We start from the raw sequence: 15,000 nt of genomic DNA on the forward strand, positions 1-15,000 counted from the left end.
TACTGTGCTTTGTTTACTTCCGCCTCGTTGCCAACTCCACAACATAAGAATGAAGGAGACCGCAAGAGACCATAAGGCCTACACTAGGTAGTTCCATATCCATGACTACCTGCCATCCCCATCCATAAAGATGTCTAACCGTTGGCCACTATGGGTAAACCAGTTCTTGCCTCTTTCCTTCTTAAATCTGGATTTGTCCAATTTAAATCCATTACTGCGAGTCTTGTCATGTCTTAATATGATGACCTTGCCTGTGTCACCCTTGTTAAGGAGCTAAGATGGAAGAGGTTTGGGTGTTGGATAAAGGATGTGTGAAATATTTGATTGAGCCAAACCCATTATAAGGGAGAAAGGATTTATTGATGTATGTATGTATGTTTGTATGTGTGTATATATTTATGTATGTATGTCTATACTGTTGGATGCCACAGAGAAGAAAGAAATTCCTTGTCTGCAGGAAGAAGTAAAAGAAACGGAGAGAGAGAGAGAAGGGAATCTAGAGAGTTTTAAAGAAAATAGAAAATATAGAAACTAAGATAAACTTGAAGGTAGCTTTCACGGTAGCTGATGCAGCAATAAGGTATTCAGTAACCACAAAATGTTCTTCTTCAAAGTGTGTTACATAGAACTAATTTGCAAAATACTGAAGAACAATTTGCCATGAGGTTAGACTAAAATAATTGTCTCTGAAGAAAAAAATATTCTCGGGAGAAAATATTAATTTTGAAGGGACAGCTTACGATGAGTATCTACTCTCTCTCTCTCTCTCTCTCTCTCTGTCTCTCTCTCTCTCTGTCTCTCTCTCTCTCTGTCTCTCTCTCTCTCTCTCTCTCTCTCTCTCTCTCTCTCTCTCTCTCTCTCTCTCTCTCTCTCTCTCTCTCTCTCTCTCTCCCCCTTAATGTGACATCTTTGCGGTACTGAAAACCTAAAACATTGTGCTATTTGTTTCATCGTGAACCAAAGCAGTTTGGTATAGGTATGTTTAATGTCATTGTAATTACTGAACCACCTTATATTTGATACAGAAAGGCTTTGCAGATATTTGTCCAATAATCGAACGCGCTGTTTATATATATTTTTATTTCTTATTAATTTGTGTTTGTATATAGTTTACAGATTTACAGATTTTTTAATCGTTCATAATTGTTTTATTGGTTTATTCTTATCAATTTGTTAATTTATGTATTTATAAAGTTTACACATTTATAATTTTATTATAATAAATTTGTTTATTTTTAGGTGACCATTTTTTGAGAATATTTTTATCAAGAAAATTGTTTTCATGTCATTATATTAATTTATTATTATTACAATTTTATTATTATTATTATTATTTTCATTTTCAATGTTCAATTATCAATTTTTATTACAATTTTATTATCATTATTATTCTTAGTTTCAAAACATTTGTTAACAAGGACACTACGTCTATTTCTTCCGTACCTCCAACTTCCTCGACGTTTGCACCAGACGATTTTATTCAGCTGAGGGAGAGTGGCACGTATGTTTGGTCATGTTCCTGCACACAGACAGATCTCTTGCTCAACAGGAGGGCGGTACCGGACTGGAAGCCGTAATGCCTCTTGTCTCTTATCTTCCCCCCTCCTCATCCTCTCCTTTATCATTATCACCTCTTATCTCTTTCCCACCCTTGTTTTATTACTCAAGGGACGTGTGTGTGTGTGTGTGTGTGTGTGTGTGTGTGCGTGCGTGTGCGCGCACACACACACACACTCACTCATACACACACACACACACACACTCATACATACACACACACACACATACACACACACACTCATACACACACACTCATACACACACACACACACAAATACACTTTCCCTCTCTCTCTCTCTCTCTCTCTCTCTCTCTCTCTCTCTCTCTCTCTCTCTCTCTCTCTCTCTCTCTCTCTCTCTCTCTCTCTCTCTCCCTCTCCCTCCCTCCCTCTCTCCCTCTTTCTCTCTCTCTTTGTGTCTCTTTCTCTCTCTGTCTCCCTCCCTCCATCCCACACAAAGACTTAAGCAAATGTCCCTTTTTAGATATCATGTACGTATTGTAATTATTTTACCACTGAATTTCAAGTATCCGAAATTTAATGTTTTATAAACATCAGTAATGATTACGTCTGACATGGACTGTCAATTCTAATAGTATAAATAATGATTTACATGTCAAAAGAGACGTTGCTTCAGTTTGGTTAAGGCAACGCAAATGTCTTTGTCAGTCTTGGAGAATGGCTGGCACACACACACACACACACACACACACACACACACACACACACACACACACACACACACACACACACACACACACACACACACACATCGATCTCTGAGCTATTGTACGAAAATGTAATAGCTGTTGATCATTTGTCTACCATATGATTCAAGACTGTTAGGACACACACACACACACACACACACACACACACACACACACACACACACACACACACACACACACACACACACATACACACACACACACACACACACACACACACACACGCGCGCGCGCGCTCTCCACATACAAACGCACATGGTCATGTATACGAACATGAACGTATGTATACATGTATGTATGCATGGATACATACAAAGGGCACACAAACACGATCTAGCCTCTCGTACGAACAGTGGCTTCTTTAACCCCATGTTTGTGTTCTCGGTCCCTTAATGGGCTGCGAGTATGAGTTTATCCCTAAAGGGGTTATCACACTGGGCTGTTTTTCCTCCGACCTCCAATTAATCGGCGGTACTGCCCACCTCCAGAAATTTTGCCGCCGTAAAATCACAATGGCAATCTAGAATGTCATTTGCTATGCTGGAGGAAAATTATTTTCCTTCAGCATATTAAATTTCTTCCCGAAAGCTGCAAGTCTACTCCAACTGTTGAAGGAAAAATAGCTTAGTGTGATAACGCCTTTACTGCATGTGACCGGACCCTGTGTCGATCATTGTCCACGTTCCTTCCGGTGTTACTTGCACATGCGCAGTCAGCCCCGTGTGGGTTGTGCGCTGTCCGATGCGGGGTCGCCACTGATAATCCCAAACAGTTGTTTGTTATTTAGCATAAAGAACAGCATGAGGGTAAGTATGGAATTGTTGTGATTATGACGTTTTTATAGTATTGTGTGGTGTGATTACAGCATGATGGTAAGCATGGAATTGCTGTGATACTGTCTTTTATATTATTGTGAGTTGTGATTACAGCATGATAGTAAATATGGGAACAATTCTAATCATGCTACATTTTTAGCATGATACAGAAATATGACTACAGCATGATATGCATAGAAAAATGTAGTTATGCTACATGTTTAGTATGGTTCAGAGGGATGACTACAGCACAATGGTAAGAATGAAAACAATTGTACTCATGCTACATTTTTTTTTGTGGTTCTGTGACGTGACTACAGCATAACAGTAAATATGAGAGCAACTATACTTATAATAATTCTGGTCCTGACTCGTGAACACAGCATGGTAGTACAAGTAAGCGTGAAAGCATAAATACATTAAGTCGGTATTCAGGTCCTGACTACAAAAGGGTAATTGGGTTAATTGGCAGTTAAACGCCATTGAACCGTCCAATTGATCAAAACAAAATAGATTTCATGAATAGAACATAAGAACAAATTCTGATTTAAGAAGGAAATAGACAAAAGAAGAAACATTGTAAACTATACAGGATATGTTTTTAAAGTGTAGTGTGTAGTTGTGTAGTTCAGTCGTAGTTGTTCATTGCAGGACCGGCCTATTGCCCGAGGGACGGTACAACCTATGTATCTCGCCACTGTGGCTTAATTTTCAAAGTATCCTATTTCAGCTATGGAATATATGTGTATATATATATATATATATATATATATATATATATATATATATATATATGCATATGTTTACACACACACATGTATATATATATATATTATAATATATATATTATATATATACATATATATATATATATATCACATATATATATTATATATATATATATATGTATATATAAATATATATATATATATATATATATATATATATATAGATAGATAGTGTCAAAATGGGTGGTTGATTAATGGGACAAACGAAGATTAAGTCCTCCTATCAATAAAGTAAAGTAATCAGTCATTCGTAGTCCCCTACTAGACAATGGACTCTCCAAACCTCTTGTATAAATCGTATGTGCCGGCCTCTGCCACGCCATTCCTGCAATCTCCGCCGTTTAGTCCATCTCCACCTTCTGTCCGGTCTCCCAAATCGTGCAGTAGGGATAGACGAGTACTAAGCCTCTGCCATGCTACTCCTGCAAGCTTCTCCGTCCATGCTGCCGCCCTCGGTACATGACAGGGGAAGTCGCCCTCGACTCGAGCCTATACGCGATTGAGGGCGACACGACGCCGGACGCACCACTTGCCCCTTTTCCTCCACTCGACGTGACCCTCGCTTCCTCCAAGGGTGACACAGGCAAGGTCATCATATTAAGACAACAGCGCAGGACGCGCAGTAATGGGTTTCATTTGGAGAATTTCAGTTTTAAGGAAGAAATAGGCAAGAATTGGTTCACCCAAAGAGTGGTTAGCGACCATTGAGTGGTTAACGAATGGAATAAACTTAGTAACTATGATAGAGTGAGCGCTAAAACTACTGGTTGTTAGAGGTTAGATAATTTTATGGATGGGGATGATAGATGGTCAAGGACATGGATCTGCCTAGTGTAGGCTTTATGGTTTCTTGCAGTCGAGTAAGAAGCTCAGCTACCTTCCTGCTTAACTCCCCCCACCCCAGGTTGACTGAAATTATCCCCCCTCTCCCCTCTCCCCTCCCCTCCCATCCTCTTGTCGGGGGAGCAAACGCCAGATTTAGCAATAGGTATAGTAGGTCATTGACCTGGAGCCCACTGCAAAAATGGTAAAAAATAAACACATAAATTAATAAACAAAACAAAAAATATATGTATAGAAATAAATAAAATTAGGCAGGCAGACAATGTATTAAAGCGCAATAAGCATTTCTTCAGTAAAAAGTAATTATATTTTCTTAGACTATAAAGAAAAACATATATATATATATATATATATATATATATATATATATATATATATATATATATATATGTGTGTGTGTGTGTGTGTGTGTGTTACCGAAACATGCCATATTTCTTTGAATTTGGGGACCCACTGATGAGTTTGACCCAGGGCCCACTAGTGGGTAAATCCGGGGTCATTTGCTCCTTGTTTGGGAAAGATAGGTCAAGCCTCAACAACTTCCCCCCTCCTCCTTTTTTCATGACCAAGTGACAGACCAAGTGGACGTTTGGGAAAGAAAAAAGTAATCCAGGTTTTGAAAATAGAAATAAAGAAAAAAAGGGAGAGACATATTTTACGTTTGTTTCCAAATCATTTATATTTCTTTTACCTGCTGTCACCAAACTTGGCGAATTATTGGTATTGGAAAGGGAACTGCCTCTCTTATGAAAACATTCAGAGCAGATGGCACTCGTAAAGCCATCTGTCATAGGAAGGATTAAATGGATATATATCCAAAATGGACGCTTTAAAAAAATCTGCCTCGTAATTCTTTAAGCCTTATAAGGAAAAAGTATACATGTACATGCTATTATGTGCCGTACAATACGATTTTTTGTCCAATACGTGACATATGTTCCTAAATAGTATTTAGCTTATTTTTATTAATCATTATTATTATTATATTATGAATATTATTATTATTATTATATATATAAAATATGTCAGCCAAGGTATTTTTGTATCGTGATAAACTGTGTGTGGATCAAAACTTCAGCTTGTGACTGTACACCATCACGGACTTCAGAAAACCCATTCAAAACCACTTCGGTGACTGTATATATTCTATTCTGTCTAATGTTATGCGATTTCATTCAGCTGGAATAGATGTAGCCCCTCGACCGAATAAAATCGTCTAAGGTCACAAAGAACCAACCAATTTAGAAGCCTCACCTTAACGGAGTAAATGAATGAAAAATAATATAAAAATTAATCCAAAATAATAATAATGATAATAATAATAATAATATTAATCATCATCATCATCATCATCATCATCATCATCATCATCATCATCATCATCATCATCATCATCATCATCATCATCATCATCATCATCATCATCATCATCATCATCATCATCATCATCATCATCATCATCATCATCATCATCAAATAGATACACCAGTCAAAGAAAATGAAATGGTAAATGTTGAGGCCTTCATAAATCCTCGTCCAGAGATACATGTACACACAGGCCACAGAAAGTGCAGGCAAGCACATGTACACGCACACACACACGCACACACAAAAACATACACACGGCGATGAATTGCGAGGGAGAATCACGATGACAGGAGTTCCTTTGGCCCCTGATGAGGGCGGATGCTCTGTGTGTGTGTGTACGTTGTGTGTGTGTGTTTACTTTGTGTGTGTGTGTGTACGTTGTATGTGTGTGCACGTGTGTGTAAATTGTGTACATTGTATGTTGTGTGCACCTGTGTCAACGTTGTGTGTGTGTGCGTGTGTGTGTGTACGTTGTATGTGTGTGCACGTGTGTGTAAGTTGTGTACATTGTATGTGTGTGTGCACGTGTGTCAACGTGTGTTTGTGCACGTGTGTACGTTGTGTGTATGTGTGTGTACTTTGTGCACGTGTGTGTACTTTGTGTGTGTGTGTTTATACACGTGTGTATTTTGTGTATGTGTATACCTGTGTACTTTGTGTGCGTGCACGTATGTGTACTTTGTGTGTTTGTGTATGTGCACACGTGTGTGTACTTTGTGTGTGTATACACGTATGTGTGTGTACACGTGTGTGTATGTGTGTGCACGTGATTGTACTTTGGGTGTGCGCGCACGCACGTGTGTGTACTTTGTGTATGTGTGTGTATACACGTGTGTGTGCGCGTACACTTTTGTGTACTTTGTCTGTGTGTGTGTACAGTTGCGTCTAGCTTACGTGTGTACGATGTGTAGATACGCGTGTGCTTGCGCGCGCCTTTATTTATTTATTCCCTTTTACACACGGACGGGACCCCACGACCATAAGTCTATCCTGTATATTGCAAACGCAGTCCTCTTGTACATTCTTTGCCTTCAAAACATTACACCACGTCGAGTGGTAGCCCAGTGGATACCGGGTCGAACTCATGAGCAGGCGGTCATGAGTTCGATTCCCGGGACCCGCTGCGTACTGGCCCTGGCCAGGCGGGGAGGCGACCCAAACAAGGGCCTAAAAACAATAGTCACTTGTCGCAATTGACAGGGCTTGTACTGGACTCCATCGTGAGACCTAAAGTTTACTTTTTTATTTAAAACTCTTAACCTTTGAAGCGTCAGCGTTCCCATTAGAGAAAAGCTTTTAGCATTGTCGTGTCCATGGACACTCGTGAATCTTCAAAAATCTATGTTCCCTCCCACTCGTCATTATTTTTAATTTATTATATTTTCATTATATATATATATATAAATAAATATATATATATATATATATATATATACTGTGTGTGTGTATATATATATATATATATATATATATATATATTCCTAACGAAAGATCAACAAATATCAAATTTGTAAATCCGCATACTAGTCTTTATGTTGTTGTTATTCTTTATTATTTTATGGTTTATTTATTATTCTTTATTTATTTCTATTTGCATATCTTCATTATTTTCATTGTTTTCTTATTTATTTGATACCGGATACCACCCGGAAAGGAAGAAATAACCGGAAACCAGAATATATACAAATTATCCAAATCCTCTTCAGTCCGGTGAGACCGGAAGTTTCTTTATGCCGGGGGTCCGGTGAGACCGGAAGTTGCTTTATACCGGGAGTCTGGGGAGACCGGAAGTTGCCTCATACCGGGAGACCGGAAGTTTCTTTATACCGGGAAATCCCGGAACGTCTGATTTGCCAGGACTGTATTAAAGATAATTTTCTTAATAAAAAATAGTTAATAAATTACACAAATTCAAATTTTTAAGTTTACTGAGATCAATAATCGAGTGATTGCTTTGAACGCAATTTATATTATCTTCATTATAAATATCATGTACATTACATTCATTATAAATCATGTAATGTATTGATTATATGTAAATATTATTAATATTATTGTAAATTGAATTATTATAAATTCAGTTGTTGTAGATTATATTGCTATTACTGGTTTATTATTATTATTATTATTATTATAAGTTTATGTAATTCATATTTTTTATTAAAAAAATACGGAAGTGACGGAATCCCCCCCATGTCCTCCCCACCTTGAAGAACCACCCATCCCCCCATCTCCCCACCTTGAAGAAGGACTCCCCTAACCTCCCCATCTCCCCCCACCTGGAAGAGGAACACCCCTAGCCCCCCATCTCCCCCTAAATTGGGGGGAAACTCCCCATTATCCGGAGAGGAAATGCTCCCGAATTTGGTGTAAGTCCGGTCAAGCCAAGGAGGCAAAGTGCCTCATTGTCTGATTGACACTCGTCACCAAGTCAGCAGTCTCGGTGTCTATATGAGTCAGTGCTGACAGAGCGATGGTGTCCCAACTCACGTGCTCCGTGATGTGAAGCAAAGTTTGGGTACTGTTAGTCAGCATTCTTTATTTGAGGGCCCCATGAGTCTGCGTGTGTGTGTGTGTGTGTGTGTGTGATTCACCATGGTCTTGGATCACGTGTTGGACTCGTGACCGACAGCTATTTCCCTCCCGCAAGAGAGCTCAGAGCTCATATATGGGTAATGCTATGACCTTACACGCACACACGCACACACACACACACACACACACACACACACACACACACACACACACACAACTCCCTGCCCACTAGAGTTGGAGTAACGACTCGCAGCGCAGTGATACTGAAATTATTTCAGCCCTGGGCGGGATTCGAACCTGGACCTTCGTAGTGGCAGGCGAGAACTCTACAACCGCGCTATCGGGTGTATGTGTGTGTGTATACACACACATATACATATATATGTATATATATATGTATATATGTGTATATATATGCATATATACGAACGTATGTTTACATACATGCATATACACATACATATATTTACATATATGCTTACGTACATATATTTTTCTCAATAACCAGCGCTTCTACACCTGGGTACAATAGAAGGATTCTGCGTGACTTTGGTCCGTAGGGAAATCACAAAAGTCCTTAGAGTATTAATTACATAACATTTATGTAGTCAATACACTATGCGGGGCCCCTCGAGAACAAGTACTTGGCTGTGGTGACTGACTTGTATTGTAGATTTTATTCTGGTTGATGTTAGAGGATTCTAGTCAAGGTGCACACACACACACACACACACACACACACACACACACACACACACACACACACACCGGCTTGTTGGTATAGTGGCACGCACTCGACAACTAATTCAACGATCTCAGCTCGATCCCTGCCCAGGGCTGAAAATCATCACATCCGGTACCCTAGCTCAGGTGGGCAAGGAGATGTGTATGTGAAGTCATAGCATTACCCATAGATGAAGACCACATATGAGCTCTGAACTTTCATCCAGGAGAGCAGTAGCTTTCGATCACGAGTCCAGCATGTGATCCAAGACTATGATGAATCACGTACGGTTTGTTGATGTACATCGAGGAGGACGTTGGGGAGAAGGTGCGTTGTGTTGTTGCTAACCTTTTAGCCCCATAAGCTTTCACAGATCGAGATAAGATACCGTTTCTTATCAGTTCACAAGGACCAGATAACGTTCTTATCATGGCGTACGGTATGGCCTTTTCTTGAGTGGGAAGGGGGAAGGGGGAGTGTAAGAGGGGGAAGGAATGTGGGAGCAGGAAGGGGGGTTGTGGGAGGGGGAAGGGGAAGTATGGGAACGGGAAGGGGGAGTGTGGGAGGGGAAAGGGGAATGAGAGGGGGAAGGGTACTCTGAGAAGGGGAGAGGGTGAAGGGTGAGTGTAGGAGGGGGAAGGATTTGTGTGGTAGGGGAAAGGGGAGTGTGGGAGCGGGAAGGGGGAGTGTGAGAGGGGAAAGGAGAGTGTCGGAGCGGGAAGGGGGAGTGTGGGAGGGGGAAAGAGGAGTGTGGGAGCGGGAAGGGGGAAGGGGGAGTGTGGTAGGGGGAAAGGAGAGTGTGGTAGGGGGAAAGGAGAGTGTGGGAGCGGGAAAGGGGAGTGTGGGAGCGGGAAGGGGGAGTGTGGTAGGGGGAAAGGAGAGTGTGGGAGCGGGAAGGGGGAGTGTGGGAGGGTGAAGGGGGAGTGTGGGAGGGGGAAGGAGGAGTGTGGGAGGGGGAAAGGGGGTCTGTGTCTTCCTGAACTCCTTTGTTATGATCCATTGTCACATTAGGCCTCTTGTCCACAATTTGGACCAATGTGGACCAGAAATATATAAACTAATATAAAAAAAATCCTAGATTTTTTAGGACATGGCAATTGTTTTATGTACTGTGCCTTGCTGCATTGCTTCTGACCCAGGGCAGTGGGCAGGATACAGGAATGACCCGTCATCCTTTAGGAGCTAAGATGAGAGAGAGGAAAGGGTGGAGGATGGGAGTGGAATGGGTGGGAGTGGGCTACCTCCCTTATAAGGGGGAGAATCTCTTGGAGTATATATATATACATATATATATATATGTATATATATATATATATGTATATATATATATATATATATATATATACATACATACATACACTGAATGGTCCCCAGTGAACATATTTACATCTCTTCAACCACATTAATTCACTTTAATTCCATGGCATCACAGTCGAGACTGGCGAGGAGCGCGATAGAAGCATACATACGGAAATTGATGCGTGGTCAAGCTAAGGACACGAATCCAACTCAGACGTAACAAGTGACAGGGACTTAGCCCATTGCGCTATCAAGAGAGATATAAGTTGAGCACAACTTTCTTATACTTGTATGCTCGAGTTACATACACAAATTTTTGCGTTCAACCCATCTCCGCCATGGTAGTGCAATTGGTAATATGTACGCGTTGGAAAGTAATGTTATTAATGAGGTTCTATCATATATATATATATATGATATATATATATATATATATATATATATATATATATATATATATATATATATATATATATATATATGATAGACTTCAAACGGTAGTGGAATGTTGTACTTACTGTAATAAATTTTATTATTTTATTGTTTAATAGCATATTACAACCTTATTTCTTCTTTTTCAGGTTCGTGAAATATTAGATCTCAACAAAGCCAAGTGTGTCTTTTAAAGTAAGTTATAATATTTAAGATGTTTGCAAGTTCTTATCTGTAAAAAGAAGTCGATAAGGATAAAGATGTGATGTTTTATTTGTTTATTTTTTGTTCATTATCTTTATTTACTTGTTTTTATTTGCTTATTTATTTATTCATTTGTTTATTTATTTATTTGTTTATTACCCCAGTGAACTTGTCACTATTGGTTGGCCATACAGCCACTACTGAACAACTTCCTCCTCCTCCTCCTCTCCTTCCTCCTCTCCTTCCTCCTCTTCCTTCTAGCCACGTAAGGACCAATAGGTCTCTTGCTGTTTGTCCATGTAACTCCTCGTCTTCCTCCTCCTCCTCCTCCTCCTCCCCTTCCTCCTCTTCCTGCTAGCCACGCAAGGACCAATGGGTCTCTTGCTGTTTGTACATGTAACTCCTCGTCTTCCTCCTCCTCCTCCTCGTCTTGCTCTTCCTCCTCATCTTCCTCCTCTACCTCCATCCTCCTCCTCTTGGTCCTCCTCCTCATTCCACTTGTCCTACTCCTCTTCCTCTTATTCTTCCTCCTCCTTCCTCTCTCTCTTCCTCCTCCTCCCTCCCCCTCTTCCTCCTCCTTCCTCCCCCTCTTCCTCCTCCCCTTCCTCCTCTTCTTACTCCTTCCTCTTCTTCCTCCTTAACCTACTCATCCTGCTCCTCCTCCTCATCTTCCTCTTCTTCCACCTCCTCCTCTTTCTCAACATACTCATCCTGCTCCTCCTCCTCATCTTCCTCTTCCACCTCCTTCTCTTCCTCCTCCTCATCCCACTCGTCCTCCTCCTCCTCCACGAAATCGACTCACCCAGTTGCTTTCGCCCAGGCAACCAGGGCAATCGCCCCCCGTAGGGAAACCTAATGAGAGTGCGTTAAATATGATGTCTTACAGGGCCTCCGACAACTCCCTCGTCACGGCAAAGAACTCGGGACTTCCCCCAAGTCAGCTCAAGCAGTGCGGTGGGAGATAGAAAATGGACCCCCATAGAAAATGGACCCCCCTTCAAAATTCTAGAAAATTTGGATTTTTTTCTATTTATAAAATGATAACATATCAACATTTTTTTTTAATAGTTATTGTTTACGGAAATGCCTAACTCACCTAACCTAAGCTAAACACACTGAGTTGCGCATTTTTGTGGGGGGTCCATTTTCTACATGGTGGGGTCCAATTTCCGCTATAGAAAATGGACCCCGGGTCCAGTTCGAAGGGGATCCTTATTTCATTTTACAGTGGCAGACGACACAAGACCTTGTCTGCCAGTCTGCCTCCCTTACGGTCACAAATGGCTTTGTGTATTGCAAAAGACTGGGAAAACACACATACAGTATATCAACACAACAGAAATGGGGTGGAGGAAATTTCACGGGAGGGCGGTTGTACAGACGCCGTGAGCAAAAACACATGATCATAACACCATCGTCAACAACAAGAACAACATTTACAAGAAACACCTTTGCCAACTTTGTGGAGGAAACATTTATTTGCATGACAAGGTGATTTGTCACTTTCTTGATTCTTTAAAGGCACCTCATATATATGCATATATATATATATATATATATATATATATTTATATACACACACACACACACGCGCGCGCGTTTTTTTCTTTTGCCTGTACAGTGTTTTCTTCTAGACAAAGTTCCCGATGTCTACGGGAAATTTACTTTTTACACTCTCCTTTCAACAGAAATCTACTTTCCAAAAGCTAGAAAGCTTACGAAAGAAATTCATCACCAATCCGTTTGTTGTTGTTAGTTTTGAAAGAGAATCTCCCACGCTTCACGAATATATGTGTGTGTGTGTGTCTTGTGGTACTTATAAAGTGTCGTACAAAAGAACTGGATTTATACAAACGATATTTTCCCTGTGGCGGCGGCTGGGGATGGAGGGGGGGAAGTGATTTCTTCTTCTTCTTCTTCTTCTTCTTCTTCTTCTTCTTCTTCTTCTTCTTCTTCTTCTTCTTCTTCTTCTTCTTCTTCTTCTTCTTCTTCTTCTTCTTCTTCTTCTTCTTCTTCTTCTTCTTCTTCTTCTTCTTCTTCTTCTTCTTCTTCTTCTTCTTCTTCTTCTTCTTCTTCCTCCTCCTCTTCCTCCTCCTCCAGTGATAAAGCCACCGTGTTCCCCCCAGCGTCGTGGAAGGCGACTGCACACAGAGTTTGCCTGATATTGGGAATGTAAAATTTCTTAAACGTTTCCTTTCTTCGATCGAAGATTTTGCATGAAGATGATGTGCCTGTGGTCCGAGCGATGTGGCGAAGGAGAGGGATGACCCCTCTTCATTCTTTATTTATTTTATATTTATATTATTTGTTTATTTATTAAGAAGAACGAAGGGAGAGATGTCCGGCCTTATTCCCGTTAGACAGGTCAAATAACATTTGTGTTGTGAAGGCGAGTAGAAATGTGGGGTGGGGGGTGGGAGTAGGGGGGGAGAGTGGAAGGTAGCCAAGATCCTAGTCATGCCTTTGCAATGTCTTGGTGAGGATATTGTGGCAACACTCGTCTTTGCATTCCTCGTGCAACCCACACAGGTACTTACAGTCATGAAGTCCCACAGTGGCCCATGTACCCTACCCGCCATGTACGCGCGCATGCGCATACAGTCCAATGTGGTTGTGATGGAAAATGATGCTGCCGTCACTTGAAGGCCGTTTAATTAACGAGTCAATGTACACAATGTGCACTAAATCTCTAGTTTGAGTCACCAGTATCTTCGGAGGCGTGGGTTTGTATCCCATCGCTGCCACCATATGTTGCAGTCAACATTTACGACTACAACAGTTGCTCACTAGCATTTCTTCGTAGTGTGTTACCTAACGCTCTGGCTTGCTGTCATGATAGCACGTGGGGATACATGTGGACGGTAGTAAAGCGCAAAAATATATTGAAACTTCATGAATACTTGTATATGCGTATGTATATATGTGTGTTTGTATACACACACATTTACAAACCAAAGGAAATTATCATGCGGACCTGTGAGCATGCAAACAAGTTAGGTAGGAAACGCGCGCGAGCACACACACACACAGACACACACGACTCGATGGCGCAGTGGTAGCGTTTGCGGCTGCCACTACAGCGGTTTGGGTTCGAATCCCGCCCAGGGCTGAAATAATTAAAGTTTCGCTGTGCTGTGAGTCGTTACTCCAACTCTCTTGGTCGGGGATGTTGGGTGTGCGTGTAAGGTCACAGCATTACCCATAGATCGGTCATATATGAGCCCTGAGATCTATTCCGGGAGGGTAATAGCTGTCGATCACGAGTCCAACACGTGATCCAAGACTATGGTGAATCACACACACACACGCACACACACACAGTCTATGTATATTTGTATTAGTATGATTTTGAGTATAGGATTTTTTTAAATGTTTTTGTAATGAATAAGATCGTGGAACCGTGGATCGGGATTATAAGTGGTAATGAACATGGAACTGCCTTGTGTAGGCCATATGCCCCTTGCAGTCTCCTTCATTCTTATGTTCTAAAGTGCGGAGAGCATCATCATTATGAGCCTTTTGGTTGAAGCAGATCTTACGTGTGGCCGCCCCATGTTAGGGCGTCATTACTTACGGCGAAGATTGAGGGGATGGTGGCTCGAACCCTGCCACCGGCGAAATTGAACCAAGGGTATGGTTCATTCAATTCCACGCTACAAAGTCCTCTGTAAGGGATACCGTCCTAACCTCGTAATAGGGGTAG

At 41.0% G+C, this 15,000-nt stretch overlaps 1 protein-coding gene across 11 annotated transcripts in view; it reads left to right on the forward strand.

Annotated features, from left to right (window-relative positions):
• LOC143024996 (transmembrane and coiled-coil domains protein 2-like) overlaps positions 1-15,000 on the forward strand; it is a 749,123-nt gene that overhangs the window by 28,862 nt on the left and 705,261 nt on the right. The window contains exon 2 of one of the 11 annotated variants that reach the window (XM_076184578.1): positions 11,243-11,288. The exons of the other annotated variants lie outside the window; for them this stretch is intronic. The gene's annotated coding sequence lies outside the window, so the exon portion shown is untranslated. The remainder of the gene's footprint in view (positions 1-11,242; positions 11,289-15,000) is intronic. 11 annotated transcript variants of the gene reach the window in all.

The sequence above is a fragment of the Oratosquilla oratoria genome, chromosome 4 (assembly GCF_046742065.1).
Source record: "Oratosquilla oratoria isolate Oo_2021 chromosome 4, ASM4674206v1, whole genome shotgun sequence".
NCBI lineage: Eukaryota > Metazoa > Arthropoda > Malacostraca > Stomatopoda > Squillidae > Oratosquilla > Oratosquilla oratoria.